This window comes from Leptonychotes weddellii, chromosome 2 (genome assembly GCF_054177405.1).
Source record: "Leptonychotes weddellii isolate Sample4059 chromosome 2, ASM5417740v2, whole genome shotgun sequence".
NCBI lineage: Eukaryota > Metazoa > Chordata > Mammalia > Carnivora > Phocidae > Leptonychotes > Leptonychotes weddellii.
This window is the reverse complement of record NC_138370.1, coordinates 27,631,571-27,649,848: the sequence shown is the minus strand read 5'-3', so window position 1 is coordinate 27,649,848 and position 18,278 is coordinate 27,631,571.

Here is an 18,278-nt window from a genome sequence, read left to right as displayed (position 1 = left end):
TGTAAAATTTTGAGGGAAAAACAATTTTGCTTTCAGAGTAGATTAATATTCTGGCTGGATAGAGAATTTTATTTTTTTATTTTTTTAATATTTTATTTATTTGTCAGAGAGAGAGAGAGAGAGTGAGCACAAGCAGGGGGAGTGGCAGGCAGAGGCAGAGGGAGAAGCAGGCTCCCCACTGAGCAGGGAGCCCAATGCGGGACTCGATTACAAGACCCTGAGATTATGACCCAAGCTGAAGGCAGACGCTTCACTGACTGAACCACTCTGGTGTCCCAACTGGATAGAGAATTTTAGAATCAAATTCTTTTTTTACTCCAAACTTTGAAGACTTTATTCCATTTATTTCCTCACATTGAGTGCTCTGAGGAAAAGTATAATGCAGTCCAATTCCCTTTCCTTTCTAAATAATTTCTTTTAAATGCATTTCCCCCTGGATAATTGGTATTTTCAAATAGTTTTAGTTGTGAATATTAATTTTTTAAATTAGTTTTGTGATATGGATTCACAAGCAAATCAGGAATCTTTTTTTTCCACATTGGTTAATTTTATATTGGATGATGAAAATCTGGGAAGGAGAATTTTTTTATGAGTTCAATATTCAGAAAATTTTGTAATTTTGTATTTAATTAGATGGTTATAATATTTTTTTGAAACAATTTCAGGATTATTCAGAAATTATTGCAAATATATTATAAAAGAATGCTTCCCTTATAATTTTTTTTTTTTAAATCAGTTTCATTTAGTAATTCCTGTTTGACCAGAACTTGGATTCAAGTTTTCATTTCATGAAGTCATCTGCGTTATGAAACCCTGGAAACCCGGCTCAGCTCATGGTATGGGCTGAGAAGTGTCTGCTCACAGTGATGAGACCACGTACACTGGGGATCCTGACCCCAGGAGTCTACTTCATGCAGGATTATTGTTCAGGAGAACATGGGTCAGTCCTTTGTGGAGGATACGATTTTTCTGATGTTGCTTCCAAGAGATTCAGTTTCTGAAAAAGAGCTGGCACCAGCTGCTGATAATAAGGCTGAACAATTCTGGTTAATTTATTGTAGTAACCAATAATATGGAAATAAGAGAGAAGGGACTCCCCTCCTAGAGTATAACAACTATTTCAACATTATTTACTACAATGTGTTTATCCCAATAGTAAAAACATGTCATGGACAGTAATGGCATCGATGAACTCCTAGTCCCTCCCATCGAACCTGATGTCCATCCCCACCAGAACACTGGTGTAGAATTCCTACAAAAAAAAAGGACATTCTTCATAACCATAGTGCAACCACCAAGATAGGCAGTTAGCATTAATACACTACTATCAACTAATCTTCAGAATGCATTCAAGTTTTGCCAAAAGAAAGGATTAAGTTTAAAATTGTATATCTGTCCTATTACTGATGATGTTAACTTTGAGTACGTGGTAAAGGCATTTTCTGCCAGACTTCTCCACTACATTTTTCAAATAATAGGTATTTTGGGAGGAGGTACTTTGAAAATATATAAATATTCTGCTCTTCATAAACTTTCATTTAAACAGTTTATCATGAATTCATGCTTTCCTATTTTAATCAAGGTGTTATCTACTATGATTTTTATTTGTTTTGATGCTTCAACTGTTCTCACTTGACCAATGAGAGCCTCTTCAAGGTGATTTCTCTACCCTATTGGCATGTCCTAGTCATTTTTTTTTTTTTGGAGCACTATTGTACTTTCTGGCACAAGATGTTTCAAGCTTATATGTTTCCTGTATAAACCCCAGAATTAGCCAATTTTCCAGGGAACACTAGTTCTAGTCATTGGAGAATAGCACTTAAATAACACCACCTCGGTGCAAAGTGTGCTTATTGCTTTGTACAGTTACGTGGATATGCGTATATATTAGAAGTGGGCATATATGGTGTATACATACCTGTTTTCATCTATATTTATGACTTTACCTGTATATGCATTGATACCATGAATTCATACCCAACCTCTAATTTCTACTTAATATCACAGGTTTATTCCGTTTTTTTTTTTTTTTCCCTTTCCAGACTAGTAACTCCTTTCTTCCAGTATCTGAAACCTGGCTCTCATTATCCTTAATGTATTTGATGTACCTCCTTATGCATAAACACTCTCTGGTGGCCACAGCAACCTTCCCTGATTCCAAGATGACCTCTTCACTCCTCCTGAGCTCTGACACCTCTTGCAGGCCACTGTCCAGGTGGTACATCATCCAGGAATCCTTCCCATGCTGTTTAGTCTCCAGCACCCTCCCTGTTTGGCACCACCCACTCCCCATGTGAGCTCGCTCCTACCTCTCTCATCTGACACACAGTCCCTCCAGATCACCTCCCACCCCATGACCCCACAGTCCACTCACCCTTCTGTGTAGAGCCGCCATCCCCCTTGGCCGTCACCTTCCTCACCTCCTCATTTTCCTTGGGCTCCAGACATCCCATACTCTCTGTCCCTTCTGGGGGGTTATTCTTACCCTGTTCGGGGTTCTACAACTTGTGCTTGGCTATCTTTTAGAACAGACACCCTCCCCTCCACACACAGACTCTGACACCCCCTCTGGTCCATCACAGCTCCTGGCTCCCTGACTCAGAGCAAACAGCTTGAAGAGGGAATTGTGTACAGAGAGGAGGCATGGTAGGCGGAATAATGGTCCCTCAAAGATGTCCATGTCCTAATCCCTGGAATGTGTGAGCTTGTTTCCACACCTCCCAAAAGAGACTTTACAGATGTGATTAAGATGAAGGGCCTTGAGATGAGAGAGTGGCTTGGATTATCTGTGGGTCCAATCTAATCACAGGAGTACTTAAAATCAGAACCTTTCTCAGCTGAGATCAGAGCCCCCAAAACTGTAACTAAAGAAGAACAGGTAGAGAGATGCAACATTGCTGGTTTAGAAGCGGGAAGAAAGGACCACAAGCCAAGGAATGTGGATAGCCTCTAGAAGGTAGAAAAGGCAAGGAAACAGATTCTGCTCTAAGTCTTCAAAAAGGAATGCAAAACACAGTCCTGCCAACACCTGCAAGAACAGTGTTGGACTTCTACCCTTCAGAACACGAAGATTATCAATTCAGGTTGTTTTATGCCACCAAGTTTTTGTTAATTAATTACGGTAGCAATCAGAAACTAATACAGAAGGGGAAGAGAAGAGAGGGGACAGAAAGCACTAAATCTACTTCTTTTATTGTGGTAATTACATAGAACGTAAAATTTACCATTTTAACTATTCTTTTTTTAAAGATTTATTTATTATTTATTTGAGAGAGAGAGAGAAAGTGCATATGTGAGCAGCGGGAGGGGCAGAGGGAGAGGGAGAGAGAGAATTCTCAAGCAGACTCCCTGCTGAATGCGGAGCCTGATACAGGGCTTGATCTCATCACCCTGAGATCATGACCTGAGCCAAAATCAAAAATCGGTCACTCAACTGTCTGAGCCACCCAGGTGCCCCCCATTTTAACTATTCTTAAGTGTGTAGTTCAGTGGCATTAAGTACATTGATACTGTTGTGCAATCTTTTTTTTTTTTAATTGTATTATGTTATGTTAGTCACCATACATTACATCATTAGTTTTCGATGTAGTGATCCATGATTCATTGTTGGCGTATAACACCCAATGCTCCACTTAATACGTGCCCTCTTTAATACCCATCACCAGGCTAACCCATCCCCCCACCCCCCTCCCCTCTAGAACCCTCGGTTTGTTTCTCAGAGTCCACAGTCTCTCATGGTTCGTCTCGCAATCTTCATTACTACTCCTCTCTAAGATGTTTTCATCATCTCAAACTGAAACTCTGTACCCATTAAACAAAAACTCCCCATTCCTTCATCCCTCCAGCCCCTGGCAACTATTCTATTTTCTGTCTCTCTGAATTGGATTACTTTAGGAAACTCACATTAGTGGAATCTTACAGTATCTGTCCTGTTGTGTGTAGCTTATTGTACTTTACATGATGTTTTCTAGGTCCATCCACATAATAGCATATAATGCAATTTTGTTCCTTTTTTGGCTGAATAGTATTCTATTGTATGCATAGACCACATTTTGTTTTTCCATTCATCTGTTAATGGACATTTTGGTTATTTTCACCTTTTATTCACATTATTGTGAACAGTACTGATATGGGCATGGTTTACAAATATCTATTCGAGTCTCTGCTTTCACTTATTTTGGGTATGTACCCACAAGTGAAATTACTGGATCATATGGTAATTCTATTTTTATTTTTTTGAGGAAACACCATCGTGTTTTCCACAGCAGCTGCACCATACATTTACTTTTTATTCTATCCAGTAAATTGTAGATGAGTAAATAAAGCAAAGCCTAGATGGTTTATAGTAAAAACTAGCCACCATCTGAGCCATGTTTTCATCACCTTTTGGTAAGTTTCTTCCTGGAATTTGATTATATATTCCTAAATACTATGCTTATGCTGCAATTTCTTGGTATTTTAGGTTTATATATTATTCATTGAGTTCCTTGTATGGAAAATAGGAAATTTTGCTCTTACAATTTCCCCAAACAGTACACATGCATAAACACAATGTTCTGATGCTTCCTGTGTAGATTTATCACCAATTCCTGTTAACTCTAAATTCAGTATTTTTATTAATACAGACTATATCAATATTATCCACAGCTAAGCTAAACAGTATTATATGATGATATTTCCCTTATTGTAGAACTTCCTCTCCTCCACCCTATTCAATCCTTCACTCATCCTTTGGCTTGCTTAGTTATGCACATACCTACCTCCAGTTCAATCCTTGAAAATTTGTAAACCTTTTGGAAATTTAGGCAAACACACCAAGAATGTCCACTATTTTCATTGCCCACCCCTACCCATCACCCCCTCACCCTCATAGGGTTATCCCTGTTCATCTGATCCACCTGGACATGCATTCCACAGCGACTGGATAGCTAGTACCCTGGGATCCCCTTGTACCAGTTTTCCAGGAAATCCTTCTTTCTCCACTTGATTGGCATTTCTCTTTCCTTGATTGGCTTCATCTTTCTTGGTTTACTTTTCTGTTATAGCCTAGGAAAATCTCCAGTAGTTCCTATAAAATGATACATGAGAGGTTGATTTTTTTTTTTGACAACTTAAATATTTAAAAATGTCTTTATTTTCCCATCACATTTAAATTACCTTTTCTTTTCTTTTCTTTTTGGACTAGGTATCATTCCCCTGAGAATTTCAAAGACACTTCTTCACTGTCTTCCAGCTTGTAATGTTGCTTGTGGGAGGGCAAATGCTATTCAGATTCTGGCTTTTCTCTTTTTAAATAAGAACTGTTTATTCTGTGTGTGTGTGTGTGTGTGTGTTTGTACTATTTTTTGTGGGCTTTTCAGTTCTGAGGTACATTCTTGGATTTTTTTCTTTGACAACTTCCCCTCTTCATTTCCTGTCTTCTCTGTATCTGAAACTCTTACTATGTGATTGTAGACTTCCTGGATTAAAACTCTAATTTTCTTTATGTGTTCTATCTTGTATGTCTGGGAGATTTTAAGAGCTTCACTTTCCAATGGTTCTAGTGCACTTGTCATGTCTGCTATTGTAATTTTAATTTCAAGAGTTTTTAAAAAATTTTTTAAAACACATGACAGTTTTTTTTGTTTCATGAATGCATTTCCTCTCCAAAATTTTACAGGATATTAGTGGTTTTTGTTTGTATTTATTCCTATGGCTACTAATAGCAGTGGGGGTAATATCACTTTCTCTTGTTCCCTGCAATACCCCCGCCATGACGTGAAGTTTCCACATTATCTTATATACCATGTCAGTCACTGCTCAGCTCACAGCTTCTCATATTTTTTCTTTGGCCCCTTCTCCCTGTGCTTTTCAACCTTTTACTGTCATTTTAGAGGGTTTTAGAAGGAAGTAGAGATCAGAATATGCTTTCAATTCTCCATTTTTAACTTGAAGACAGAAAAAATGGTACCTTGTAATTTTACTCCTGAAATGTATAGGGCTCTCTGTCCATCTTGTGGTTATGAGAATTCACTGGTATGTGTCTACTCATAAATGAGTTTCATTACATTTGGTGGGGGTGGGGGGGCTGGCCAGGAAGGGACTCTATTCTGAATTTTGTTTCTTTCTTCAGTTCAGGAAAAAAGTTCCTGCATTCCTCCATTTTCATTATTTTTTCTTCTTTCCATTGTGTCTATTCTCTCCTAGATTTCTCATTAGATGAATGATTAACATCATTTCTGTAATAATTTCTTTTTTTCCCTAACCCTGAAAGTTTCCCTGAATTTATCTTTCATATCATTAACTTGATCTTTAATTATGTCCATTTTATTACAGATAGATATTTGTATTTCTTATTTGAACTTTGGACTTACATTAAATTCCTGTTAACAAAAGAAACACATTCTCATTGTGAAGAAGTTGGAGAACGTACTGAAAAGAATTTTAATTAATGAAAGCACTCATGCATTTTATTTATTTTATATTTTTACAAAATGGAAATACACAAGCTAGTCTCTTTAACCTTATTTTTCACTTAGCTATGTAACATTGTCATTCTTCCTCATAAATAAATGCATTGTTACTTACTTGCAATTTTTAATAGCTATGTATCATATTTTTGCTTAAATGCACCCTAATGTATTTTTCCTTTCCTATTAACAAGCATTAAGATTGCTTTAATTTTCTCTTTATCGCTAATATGTGATAATGCATATACTCATAAATAACTTTTCAGTGCTTCCCAAATGCTTTCCTTAAAATCTTTTGATATATATTGCTAGATCACCCTCCAGAAAGGTTAGGCCAATTTACATTCTTATCTACAGTGCCTTCTCCTCCATATCCTTTTTGATTTCTCCAGTCAGTTGAGGTGAGGGGCATGAGCAATTCATTCTTGTTTCAATTTGAATTTTTTAACTATGAGCATTAGCATTCTTTTCAAATATTTATAAGTCATTTATATTGCTTCTGTTGTGAATTACCTCTTCATGCTCTTCATGTTATTTGCTCCTTTTTCATCCAATTTTCTTAATTAAATTCTTCAATTACTAAACCTAGACATTTTCTTTGCCACTGATGAAACAATGCATATGCAAATATGTATAAATTATAGAGTTCTTCCTTTCTCCTTTCATCTACACATTCCTCTCCCAAACGAGGGTGTTACCTTCCACAGCCTCCTTCCTATGGTGTACCCAGCAAGTTTGCGGAGAGGTGTTTGTTCTCACCAAACATGACTCTTCAACTTGTTTCATTTTCAGTTAGGAAAAAACAAGCAAACAGAGCAGTCTAAAGTAGTAAAATAATAAATAATAAAATATAAAATAAAAAAATAAAAAATAAAAAAATAAAATAAAATAAATAATAAAATAATAGATACCATCTAAACATTACCTCCCATCATTTACAAATATTAACATTTGGTTTGTTTTCCTGTTTTAAAGAAACAATGTTGAAGATACAGCTGGTATCTGAGTTAGTCCCATTACCTAGCTGCTGTCATGGCTCTGGTGTGAATGCTTCCTGTGTAAGTTCTTACACTTTACATATATGTCGAGAGCAAATAAAAAATACACATAAAACCTCTCCTACATATGTATGTATCTACAAAAGTACACTGGGTTGTTTGGGGTTTTTTTAAAAACACATTATTTGCCAGATTGTATTTTTATTCAACATTATTATTTTTGAGATCTGTACAGAGACACAGACAAACCCACACTCACACTCGTACTCACTTTAACTTGCCTTTATGGCTCCAGATAGTATTTGATTATGCAAATATAACAAAATGTATTTATTCAACTATTGGTGGTAATTTAGAGTGCTAGATGTCACTATTATTAACAAACCAGTAGTGAGAATCTTTGTACGTCTTTCCATACATACATGAAAACACTTTATAGAGTATGTTCCTAGAGGTGAAATGCTGAGCCATAGCATGTGGGCATCTATTATTTTACCAGATAATGACAAATTAACCTCATAAGCAGGTCCTTTCTTTTTTCTAACTAGATCCAAATATTGTCAAATCTTGGCATTGTCATTGTTAATTTCTATTAGCTGAGCATAAAGTAATAATGATAATATTTATTTGCTTTGTCTAATTAAAACATTGAATAGTTTTCATGTTTGTTCCACCTTGCTTTTATCACTTAACATTACAAAACAATAATAACTAAGCACATGCTAATTTAAATAGCTATTATAAGATTTATTTAATAGAGTTTGGACTGATTGAAACATCCATCCTCAAAGATAATTTCTTCTGCATCCTTGTCAAAACTTGGTATTAAATCTCCTCTTAATAATTGCCAATTTGATGACTGAAACTTTAGTGGGCATTTTTTAATATGCATATTAATAAGCTGAGCACATTTTCATAAATTTCCTAACTATTTCAATTCTATCTTCTGTGAATGGCCTAAATTGTGTTATTTTTCTGACTTTCTATGGGCTGTTTGCCTCTCTGATAAAATATAGGAGTTCCTTTTATTATTATTAATTCTTAGTCACTTAACGTAATGAAAATTGTTCATGTTATCTTCTGTTTATTCTGAATATGTATCCTTCCCATTCCAAAAACATGATGGACATTAAATATGTCTATATTTTTTGTTTATAATGGCTGCATCTTCTATGTTGCATAGAAATGTGTTTTCCACCCAAGATTATTCATATAGAATTTTTCTTTAACAGATACACCTTATTTAAAATTAACAATAACTGATAGAGCTAGAATTTGTCTTATTATGATAGAAGGTAGAGGCTTAGATTTTTTTTCTTCCATATGGCTAGATGGTTATTTCAATACTATTTATTAAATAGATACATAATTTCCATTATTTTCACATTTCATGGAATGTCACTTTTAACACAAGTTCCCACTTATGTACGCACACAAACACTTTATACATATATAATATATATAGTATGTATAATATAAACATAAATAAATATGTAATAATATATTGTATATATAATGGAATATTAGACATAAAAAAGAATCAGATCTTGCCATTTGCAACAACATGGATAGACCTAGAGGGTATAATTCTAAGTGAAATAAGTCAGAAGGAGAAAGACAAATACCATATGACATGATTTCACTCATGTGGAATTTAGGACACAAAACAAACGAACAAGGAAAGAAAAAAAGAGACAAAGAAATGGACTCAAATATAGGGAGCAAACTGGTGGTTGCCAGAGGGGATTGGGAGGATGGGTGAAATAGGCGATGAGGATTAAATGAAACAAGATGAAACCAGAGAGGGAGACAAACCATTAGAGATTCTTAATCTCAGGAAACAAACTGAGGGTTGCTGAAGTGGAGGGGGTGGGAGGGATGAGGTGGCTGGATGATGGACACTGGAGAGGGTATGTGCTATGGTGAGTGTTGTGCATTGTGTAAGACTGATGAATCACAGACCTGTACCTCTGAAACAAATAATACATTATATGTTAATTTAAAAAAAAGTGCACTTACGGTGATGAGCCCTGAGTAACGTATAGAATTTTGAATCATTATAGTGTATACCATAAACTAATATAACACTGTATGTTAATTATACTTCAATAAAATAACTAATAAATTAAGATAGTCCTTGGGGCGCCTGGGTGGCTCAGTCAGTTAAGCGACTGCCTTCGGCTCAGGTCATGATCCTGGAGTCCCGGGATCGAGTCCCGCATCGGGCTCCCTGCTCGGCAGGGAGTCTGCTTCTCCCTCTGACCCTCCCCCCTCTCATGAGCTCTCTCTCTCTCTCATTCTGTCTCAAATAAATAAATAAAATCTTTAAAAAAAAAAAAAATTAAGATAGTCCTTGCTCCAGAGGCAATAAGCACCCTGTACTACAAGGCTGGGCATAGCTATCGTGTCTTTTTCTGTCTCTACATTTCCAGTGTGAGATTTGGAATCAGCTCCACTTTCCTTCCAGGCTCATTGCCTTCACCAGGGGCCTGTCACAAGGATAGATGATGGTTTTTTTAGAAAGGAAGATAAAAGCAGCAACAAAGATGACTGGGGGTACAGAGGTAGTGGGGTCTCACCCTCCTAGAAGATTGAATATAATTCTGTAGTGTATTTGTTACAGAACCTGGACTGGATCGCCCAATGGAAGAACCAAGAGGCACCTGGAGATCTTGGAGGTTAGGAGGTTTATTTAATGCTGGCAGGCTCAGAGGAGAGTGATCTCCAAAGGTCTGAGCCCCGAGCACAAACAAAGGGGGTAATTTATACACTTCTACTTCCGCATACTGGGCACTCTAGGCACATGCGTGAAGCAGGGCAGGGAGAGGAACCCAGATTGGCGTGCGCAGGAAGCAGAGCAGAGAGAAGAACCCGGAAGAGGCCCAGGGCAAGGATTGGGATTCTCTCACTGGCTCGGTCGGCCATCTTAGGACACAGATTTCCCTCATCATTCCCCCCTTTGATGCCCCTTTAAACACCTAGTTTAGAGGGCATCATTTTCATCTTCTAAGGGGCGATAGTGAGTAAGGAGCAACTAGAGTCTGATTTTAGCAATTTGAGTAGTGATAAACCTAGTAAGGGCATTAAGAATACAAGGACCAAATGCTACTATGAGGAGAAGCAATAGGAGGGGTCTGAGAAGGGGGGTGAACCAAGCGAACCATTGTGAGAGGGATCCCACCAAGTTGTTCACTGGAGTACTTCCCACCGGTGATGTACTTGTTCCTGTAATGGGGTCAGAGTTTCTTAGACCACCCCTGACTCATTAACATAGAAACAACATTCCTCCTGTAAGAAGAGGCAGAGCCTCCCTTGTGCGGCCGTGAGCAAGTCGAGCCCACGCCTGTTTTGGAGGACCACTGAGGCCTGTGAATCAAGTTGGTGCTGCAGGGCCAGGGCCGACTGAGTGAGGGTGGAAAAACCTGCTGTGAGTTGTTGAGTTAACCCCTGGTACTGAACCTGAGACATCTGGATGCCAGTGGCACCAAGGGCAACACTTGACATGGCCAATAGGCTCACAATAAGAGGGATGGCCATGGGGGAACATCGAGGGTGGCTAGGAGGTCTCCATATGAGTGGGACATTGCTGCTGGGGAGGACTGAAAGATCAGGTAAGAGACTGACAAGTGTGCATGATTGATTGTGCGGGGTGATGCAGATGTATACACCTTGATCACAAGCCAGAAAAGTGTTGTTAGGCACACAGACCCGACTGTGGCCCGTGATGGGAGAGGAAGAGTTGCCAGACAGTGGTACTGGAGCCAGAAAGGGATAATCTGAGGTCCCTGGTGCCGAGGTGGGAGGTGACATGGTAGATTGGTTGAGGATGACACCTAGGTATTGGATGGGACCGGGATTTATACAGATCCAGCAGTCAGACACTAGGGGTGGATTTGAGTGGTTAAGCACTTGGTGGGAGGCATTAATCATACCTAACAGTTGTGCTATAGATGCTTGCTACGTGTGGATGTGGGCCTCAGGGATGTGCCAGGGCGAGTTATTTTCTGTCTGACTCTGGGGATCGCCTGTAAGGCTTGGAGTGAACAGGGACTTAATCATAAATTTGGCCACGGGGTCAGTCCCCATAGGGTAATATTGACGCAACAGGAGAATGATTCTTGTAGCCCATGGTGTGGCATTGGGTTCTAAGACTGAGAGGGTGAGCAGTATACTGTGATTGTTAGGGCAAGAGGGTGGGGTGGCATTGCATGACAAGGAAATCTGGATGTCACTGCTCTGTTTGAGGTGCTACCTGGTGGACCATCGTTCCATTTCTGGCCAAGTTGCCACCCATGACTCCCATCCCCAGGCTTACGAGCAGAACTGAGGGCAGGTGTTTGGCTATTGAGGGGTCAGGCCCCCACACATGTAGATATCTACCAGCCAGTAACCTGAGTGAAGGCCATGGTAGGAACACCATCTATGAGGCTCCCAGGAGGTATTAAGAATGGAGGTTAACCTTTTGTATGTGCCCATCCCAGGTGGAAGAAGTCAGTGGGGGCACCAGTGCGGGATTGAGGGGGATAAGCTGTGAAGTCCATTTGCCAGCGATGGTGATATGAGAGTTTGCCCCCCTTGCCGGGCGGGGCAAGCTAGAGGCATGAGGAGGAACAGCACACCAGTTAGCAGAAGACCAGGACTGATTGGGGCCAGGAAAACCATGGTGACATGTGCTCAGGAGTAGACAGCAGAGGGCCAGTAAAAGTGGGGTCTATGACCTTAGGTAGAAGGAGCCATCATGGCTAACCTGTCAGCAGATGAAACCTGTGGACAAGTAAGTTCAGTAAAACATCCTAGGGACACCCAATAAGCAATGGCAATAGCAAGCCTCTAGGGGAAAGTCCAGTCAGGAGGGGCAACAGTGTAGAGCTGGTTTCCCAAGATGAGGGAAATCACGCCGATGAGAGCCAGGGACCACGGTGAGCAAGTGTCCATCAGTCAGTGGGGTCTCGTCGAAGGTGTAGCTGGAGTGGATTCATGAAGTCTGGCTGGACTCTCCACTGGCACGGCTCCTTGTCCGAATGATGAGCTTTCTTCACTCTGGAGTGGTAGTCCCACGGGATGACACCTGAGACCTTGAGGGCAGTAGGGGTGGTTAGAACAACAGTGGGCCCTGTCCACTGTGGTTTGAGGGGTTCTTTCTTCCAATCTTTGACCCAAACTGAGTCCCCTATCTGGAAGGAGTGTACCTGAGACCCTAAGGAGATGGGGGCCCTCTCAATGGTGTACCTTTGTAATTTATTTAGGGTGGCCCCCAGGGCCTGAAGCTGCTTCTTTATCCCTTTATCTTCAATCTGATGTAAGTTTCCTGGAAGGCTTCCCAAGCATGGGGGAGGCTGTCCATATATTAATTCAAGTGGGGAGAAACCTGATGTCCCGGGTGTGCAGCAAGCACGCAGGAGAGCTGGGGTAGCAGATCTGGCCATGGGAGGTTAGTCTCCTGACAAAACTTCGCTAAGGTTCCCTTGAGGGTGTGATTCATTGGCTCTACTTTCCCTGAACTTTGGGGCCGGTAAGCAGTGTGGAGTCTCCAGGTGATGTTGAGAGATCTGGTCAAGACCTGTACAATGTCTGTCACAAATGCGGGTCCATTGTCACTACGGATTGTTAATGGCAGGCAGAACTGGGGCACGATCTCCTGCAAGAGGACTTTAGCTACTTCCTGGCTATTCTCCATCCTGGTCAGGAAGGCTTCGACCCACCTGGAGTATGTGCATACTGTTACTAGGAGATATCTGAACCCCCTGCTTGGCGGCACATCTGTGAAGTCTACCTCTAGATCTCCAAAGGGGGTTGCTCCTGTCCTCTGGACACCTGGTGGGGGCCGTGGTGCAGACTGAGCATTATTTTTAGCACATGTCATGCATTGTTCACTCGTTGCTTGGCATGGTGCTGGCAGCTGACTGATGTAGTAGTGCTTCTTGAGAAGGGCTCTAATGCAGTTTGTCCCAGGAGTGAGTTGGTGGTGTTCCTTGACTAGATGCCCTCCGGTTGCTGTTGGAACGAAGATGCACCCATTTGGCATCATCCACCATCCCTTTTCATTCAGGGTGGCTCCCCCAGCCATGGCCCATTCTTTTTCCCTTTTAGTGTAACTGGGCGGAGGGACTTCTTACGGGGGTGTTAGGATCATGGTGAGGGAAGGGGCTCTGTCCATGTCCTCACTGGCTGTGGTCTTGGCTGCCTCATCTGCCAGACGATTCCCCTGTGCTATGGGGTCGTCTCCTTCCTGGTGTCCCTTACAGTGTAGGATTGCTACTTCCTTTGGAAGCCAGACAGCTTCAAGGAGTCTCAGTATCTCCTCCTTGTTGTTGATAGCTTTTCCTGCTGTGGTTAGGAGGCCCCTTTCCTTGTAGATGGCTCTGTGGATATGTACAGTAGCAAAGGTGTACTGAGAGTCAGTATAGATGTTGATTCGCTTGCCTTCACCGAGGGTGAGGACTTGGACTAAGGCATATAATTCAGCCCGTTGAGCTGACCATCCAGTTGGTAATGCCTTAGCTTCTAGGACTTCAGTGGTTGTGGTTATTGCATAAGCCACTTTCCGGGCACCCTCTTGTAGGTAACTGCTGCCATCGCTGAACAGCATGAGCTCTGGATTCTTTATGGCTCGATCCCACAGATCTGGACGGCTCGTGTAGACTTCATCAGTCACCTCGGAGCAGTCATGGTCTGGTTCCCCCTCTTCCGTGGGGAGAAAGGTTGCTGGATTTAATGTCCTTACTGTTTCGAGGGTGACCTGTGGGTTTTCGCAGAAGAGCCCTTGGTATTGTGCTAGCCGGGAGTTGGAAAGGAAGTGGTGCCCCTGTGCATTCATGAGGGACACAACTGCATGAGGGACCTTGACGTTAAGTTCTTGCCCCAGGGTAAGTTTGTCCACCTCCTTGATGAGTAGGACTGTGGCTGCCAGCGTCCTGAGGCATGGTGGCCATCCCGCTGCCACGGGGTCCAGCTTCTTTGACAGGTAAACAACTGGCCATTGCCAGGGTCCAACAGTCTGGGTGAGTACCCCAAGTGCTACTTTTTCCTTTTCATGCACAAAGAGATTGAAGGGTTTTTCTACATCTGGTAGGCCCAGGGCTGGAGCCTGCCCAAGGGTAGTCTTTATCTCTGTGAAAGCGGCTTCTGCTTTCTCAGTCCAGGTAGGGGGTTCTCCATCGGGTCCCCCTAAGAGATCATAGAGGGGTCTTGCTATTGCCGAGAATGCATGTATCCAGATGTGGCAGAATCCTGCAGCCCCCAGGAATTCTCATAGGCCCCTTTTTGTCTGGGGCTGTGGCAGGGAGATGATGACTCTTTTCCTCTCCAGCCCTAGTTCTTTTTTCCCTTGGGTGAGGAGGAAACCGAGGTATCGGACCTGTTGTTGGCAGATTTGTACCTTCCTCCATGAGGCTCAGTATCCCGAGTCTGACAGGAGCTGTAGGAGGGCCTTTGTGCCTTTTGTGCAGTCTTCTTGTGTGTCGCTGGTGAGGAGGAGGTCATACACATACTGGAGGAGGGTGCATCGTGTGGCCTCTCTTAGGAAACTGGTGAGGTCTGAAGCCAGCGCTTCCCCAAAGAGGGTTGGTGAGTTTTTAAACCCCGGTGGGAGGCGCGTCCAAGTCAGTGCATCTGGCGGCCTGTATCAGGTTCAGACCCCTCAAAGGCAAACTGTGGCTGGCTCTGGGGAGATAAGCGGAGGCAGAAGAAGGCATCCTTCAAATCTAGGCAAGTGAACCATCTTGCTGATCCTGGGATTTGGCCGAGGAGGGTGTATGGATTTGGGACCACTGGATGCAGAGAGATAGTCACCTTGCTGATGGCCTGCGAGTCCTGAACTGCTCGGTATCCCCCTCCTGGCTTCTTGACTGACAGGAGTGGGGTGTTCCAGGCCGACTAGCACTGGATGAGACTACCTGCTTCTTTGAGTTTGGCCAGATGTTCTTAGATGCCTATCTTAGCTTCTTGTGGAAGGGGGTATTGCCTTTGCCTCTGAGGTTGGGCTCCTGGGATCAGTTCACCAACGATAGGGGCCCGATTCCGGGCTAGTCCAGGTGGGTTGTCTTCAGCCTATACTGAAGGGAAAGAGAGTCTGAACTCTGGCGGGCTGCTTGGTTGGACCTGGGCACAGAATAGCCTTCATTCTTCTTCCCTCAGCATGGTAATTGCTAGTACCAGAGACCCTGTCTCTTCTTGCCTTGGGTTCAGTCAGAGGCTAGTGTGTCTGGTGGGCTCAAAGGTTATCTGAGCCCTAAGCTTGGAGAGTATATCTCGGCCCAGGAGAGGGATGGGGCAATCAGGCAGATAAAAGAATTCATGTCGGACCTGTGGCCCCCGAGTTCACACTGGCGAGCCTGGCAAAAGGGCTGTTGTATCACCCATGTGCCAGTGGCCCCAAGGATGGTCGCAGTCCTTTTGCTGAAATGGGCCACTGGGGAGGTGACAACAGAGTGCTCGGTCCCCAGTATCAACCATAAAAGTCACTGGTTGGTCCCCCACCTTCATTCTGACTGTGGGCTTATGGGGGCCAAGGAGGAAAAAGCCTGGTCCCCCTGTCTGAGTCCATTCCCGCAAGGCCTATTTGGTCCTCCTCTCGGGGTTCTTCCTTGTAGAGGCTGGGCTTCTGAGCCTTTCCCCAGTTGGGACATTTATTTTTCCAATTCCGTTTCTCTTTACAGTAGGCACATTGATCCCTTGCCAAGGGGGTTCTGGGTGTTCCCCTTTCGGTGGTCGGGGTCTCCCCACCTTTGTGTTGTCCTTTTCTTTCAGGGCAGCGGTGAGGAGGCTGACTTTCTTTTTCATCTTTTTGTCGGCTTCCCATTTGGCTGCGACCTCCCTGTTCATGTAGACCTTATTGGCAATCTCTGTTAGTTTGGTAAGGTTCATCCCGGCGAAAGCCTCTAGTTTCTGAAGTTTTTTTCTGATGTCTGGGGTGCCCTGAGCCGTGGAGGAAGTGTTTACCATCTGTTGGCTTTCCTGTGCCTCGGGGTCAAATGGAGTGTATATCCTGTAGGCTTCACATATTCTTTCGTGGTAGTCCCCGGGGGACCTCCCTGGTTGTTGAGTGGCCGAGGATACCTTAGTCATGTTCATGGGTTTCTTAGTTCCTGCCCAGATTCCCCAGAAGAGGGCCTCTTGGTACCAGCGGATATGCGCTTATCCCTCGGTTGTGGTGAAGTCCCATGCTGGGCGCTCTTCGGGTGCAGTTGTATTAGCCCAGGCAGCAGGGTTCATGACTCCCGCTGGTGCGTGCTCTTCCAGGTACTGCTGTGCAGCTTTTATTATTCTCCTCCTTTCCTCTGTGTTAAACAGAGTGTGGAGTAAACTGTTGGCAGTCTTCCCAGGTTGGCCGATGAGTCTGGAAGAGGGATTCTATGAAGCCTACCACAGCCTGTGGTTTCTCAGAGTAGAATGGGGTGTTATGTTTCCAGTTGAGGAAGTTGGTGGTGGAGAAGGGCTGATAATACATCATAAAACGGCCAGGTTGCACCGTCCCATCTTCATCATGCGTCTCGGGTTCCTGCGTCTCTTGTACGGGCATTTGGAGGGCACTTGCTCCTGGCCTGGGGCACAGCCTGGCTGCTAGTCCTTGAGAAAGTGGATCCTTTGGGTCTGGGGGCGCCGGTGGATCCTCTGGGCCTGGGGGCGCTGGTGAAACCTTTGGCGGTGGTGTGTCTGGAGCTGAAGGGACAGGTGTAGGTGGTCTTGGGGGTACACACGGTGGGGGCAGGGTCGGTTCATCCTCGGGATCTCTGGCTAGGATTTGTGGAGACCGGGGCTTTTGCTGATTTTCTTTAGGTCGCTTGGATGAGGCAATTAAGACCCTGGCCTGTCCCTGCCTATTGCAAGCGAATTGCACCCAGGGGGGAAGGGTCTGAGCAATTTCTAGCCAGGAGTCAATGTACGGAAACTGGTCAGGGTGTCCTGGTTCTCCTGTTAAGACTCGCCATACTTGATGAATCATTGGGACATCAAATGTCCCTTCTGAAGGCCACCAGACAACAAAGGTGAGCCATTCCAATTCACATAGGGTTCTCAACTTGCCAGGGTTCATCCTGACTCCATAGTCTCCCGAAAACCCCTTCTTGAAATTTTTGATTATGGTCTCTAGAACCATAGGTTTACTCTGCCCTGACCCCATGGTCATGTCCCCATGTGCGGTGGCGCAGAGATAGACAAAGGGAGGGTGCCTCCTGAGATGAGGAGACCAATCAGATGCCCGTCTGGCTGTGTCCCAGAGGAGCTTAGGTGAGGCTTAGCCATAGCGGTCTCAGCGTTGTGACTTATGATCGGAAACTATTCCAATGCCGCCATAGACTCTATGCCGTTTACCATGGAATTGCAGACGGGCCCACTCAGACTCCATAGGCTTCTGGGGACCTTAAGGGTGCCTGCCCGTGGAGTCACAGAATTAGTCCACTTGAGCAAGCCAGGTCGGACTGCATATTCACTCACACATTCACAGTCCAGAAGTTATTACATTTCCTCCCTGGGAATCCCTACCTGTGAGACCTCTAAGAGGTCTCTGGGAGGTGATCAGGCTCCCCTTCCACCCTGACGGGTGGGCCTATCTGGGTCCTGGGGCCCCAGGCCTTACTGGAATCCGACGTCGGGACCAGATCCTCACCTGCCAAGTCTCCTCAAGTCCGACGGAAACAGCGGAGCAGGGCCGGCCCGAGGCGACCAGGGTGGGAGACTGCTGAAAATTAGGCAGGGCACGCCTTCTCTGTTACGATCTCTCATTCCGTCACCGCCCCGCCATTGTCCCCAAACCAGTGGCAACAATGGGCCAGCGAGGTTGGGTTTCCTGGTCAGGGAACCAAATGTTATGAAACCTGGACTGGATCGCCCA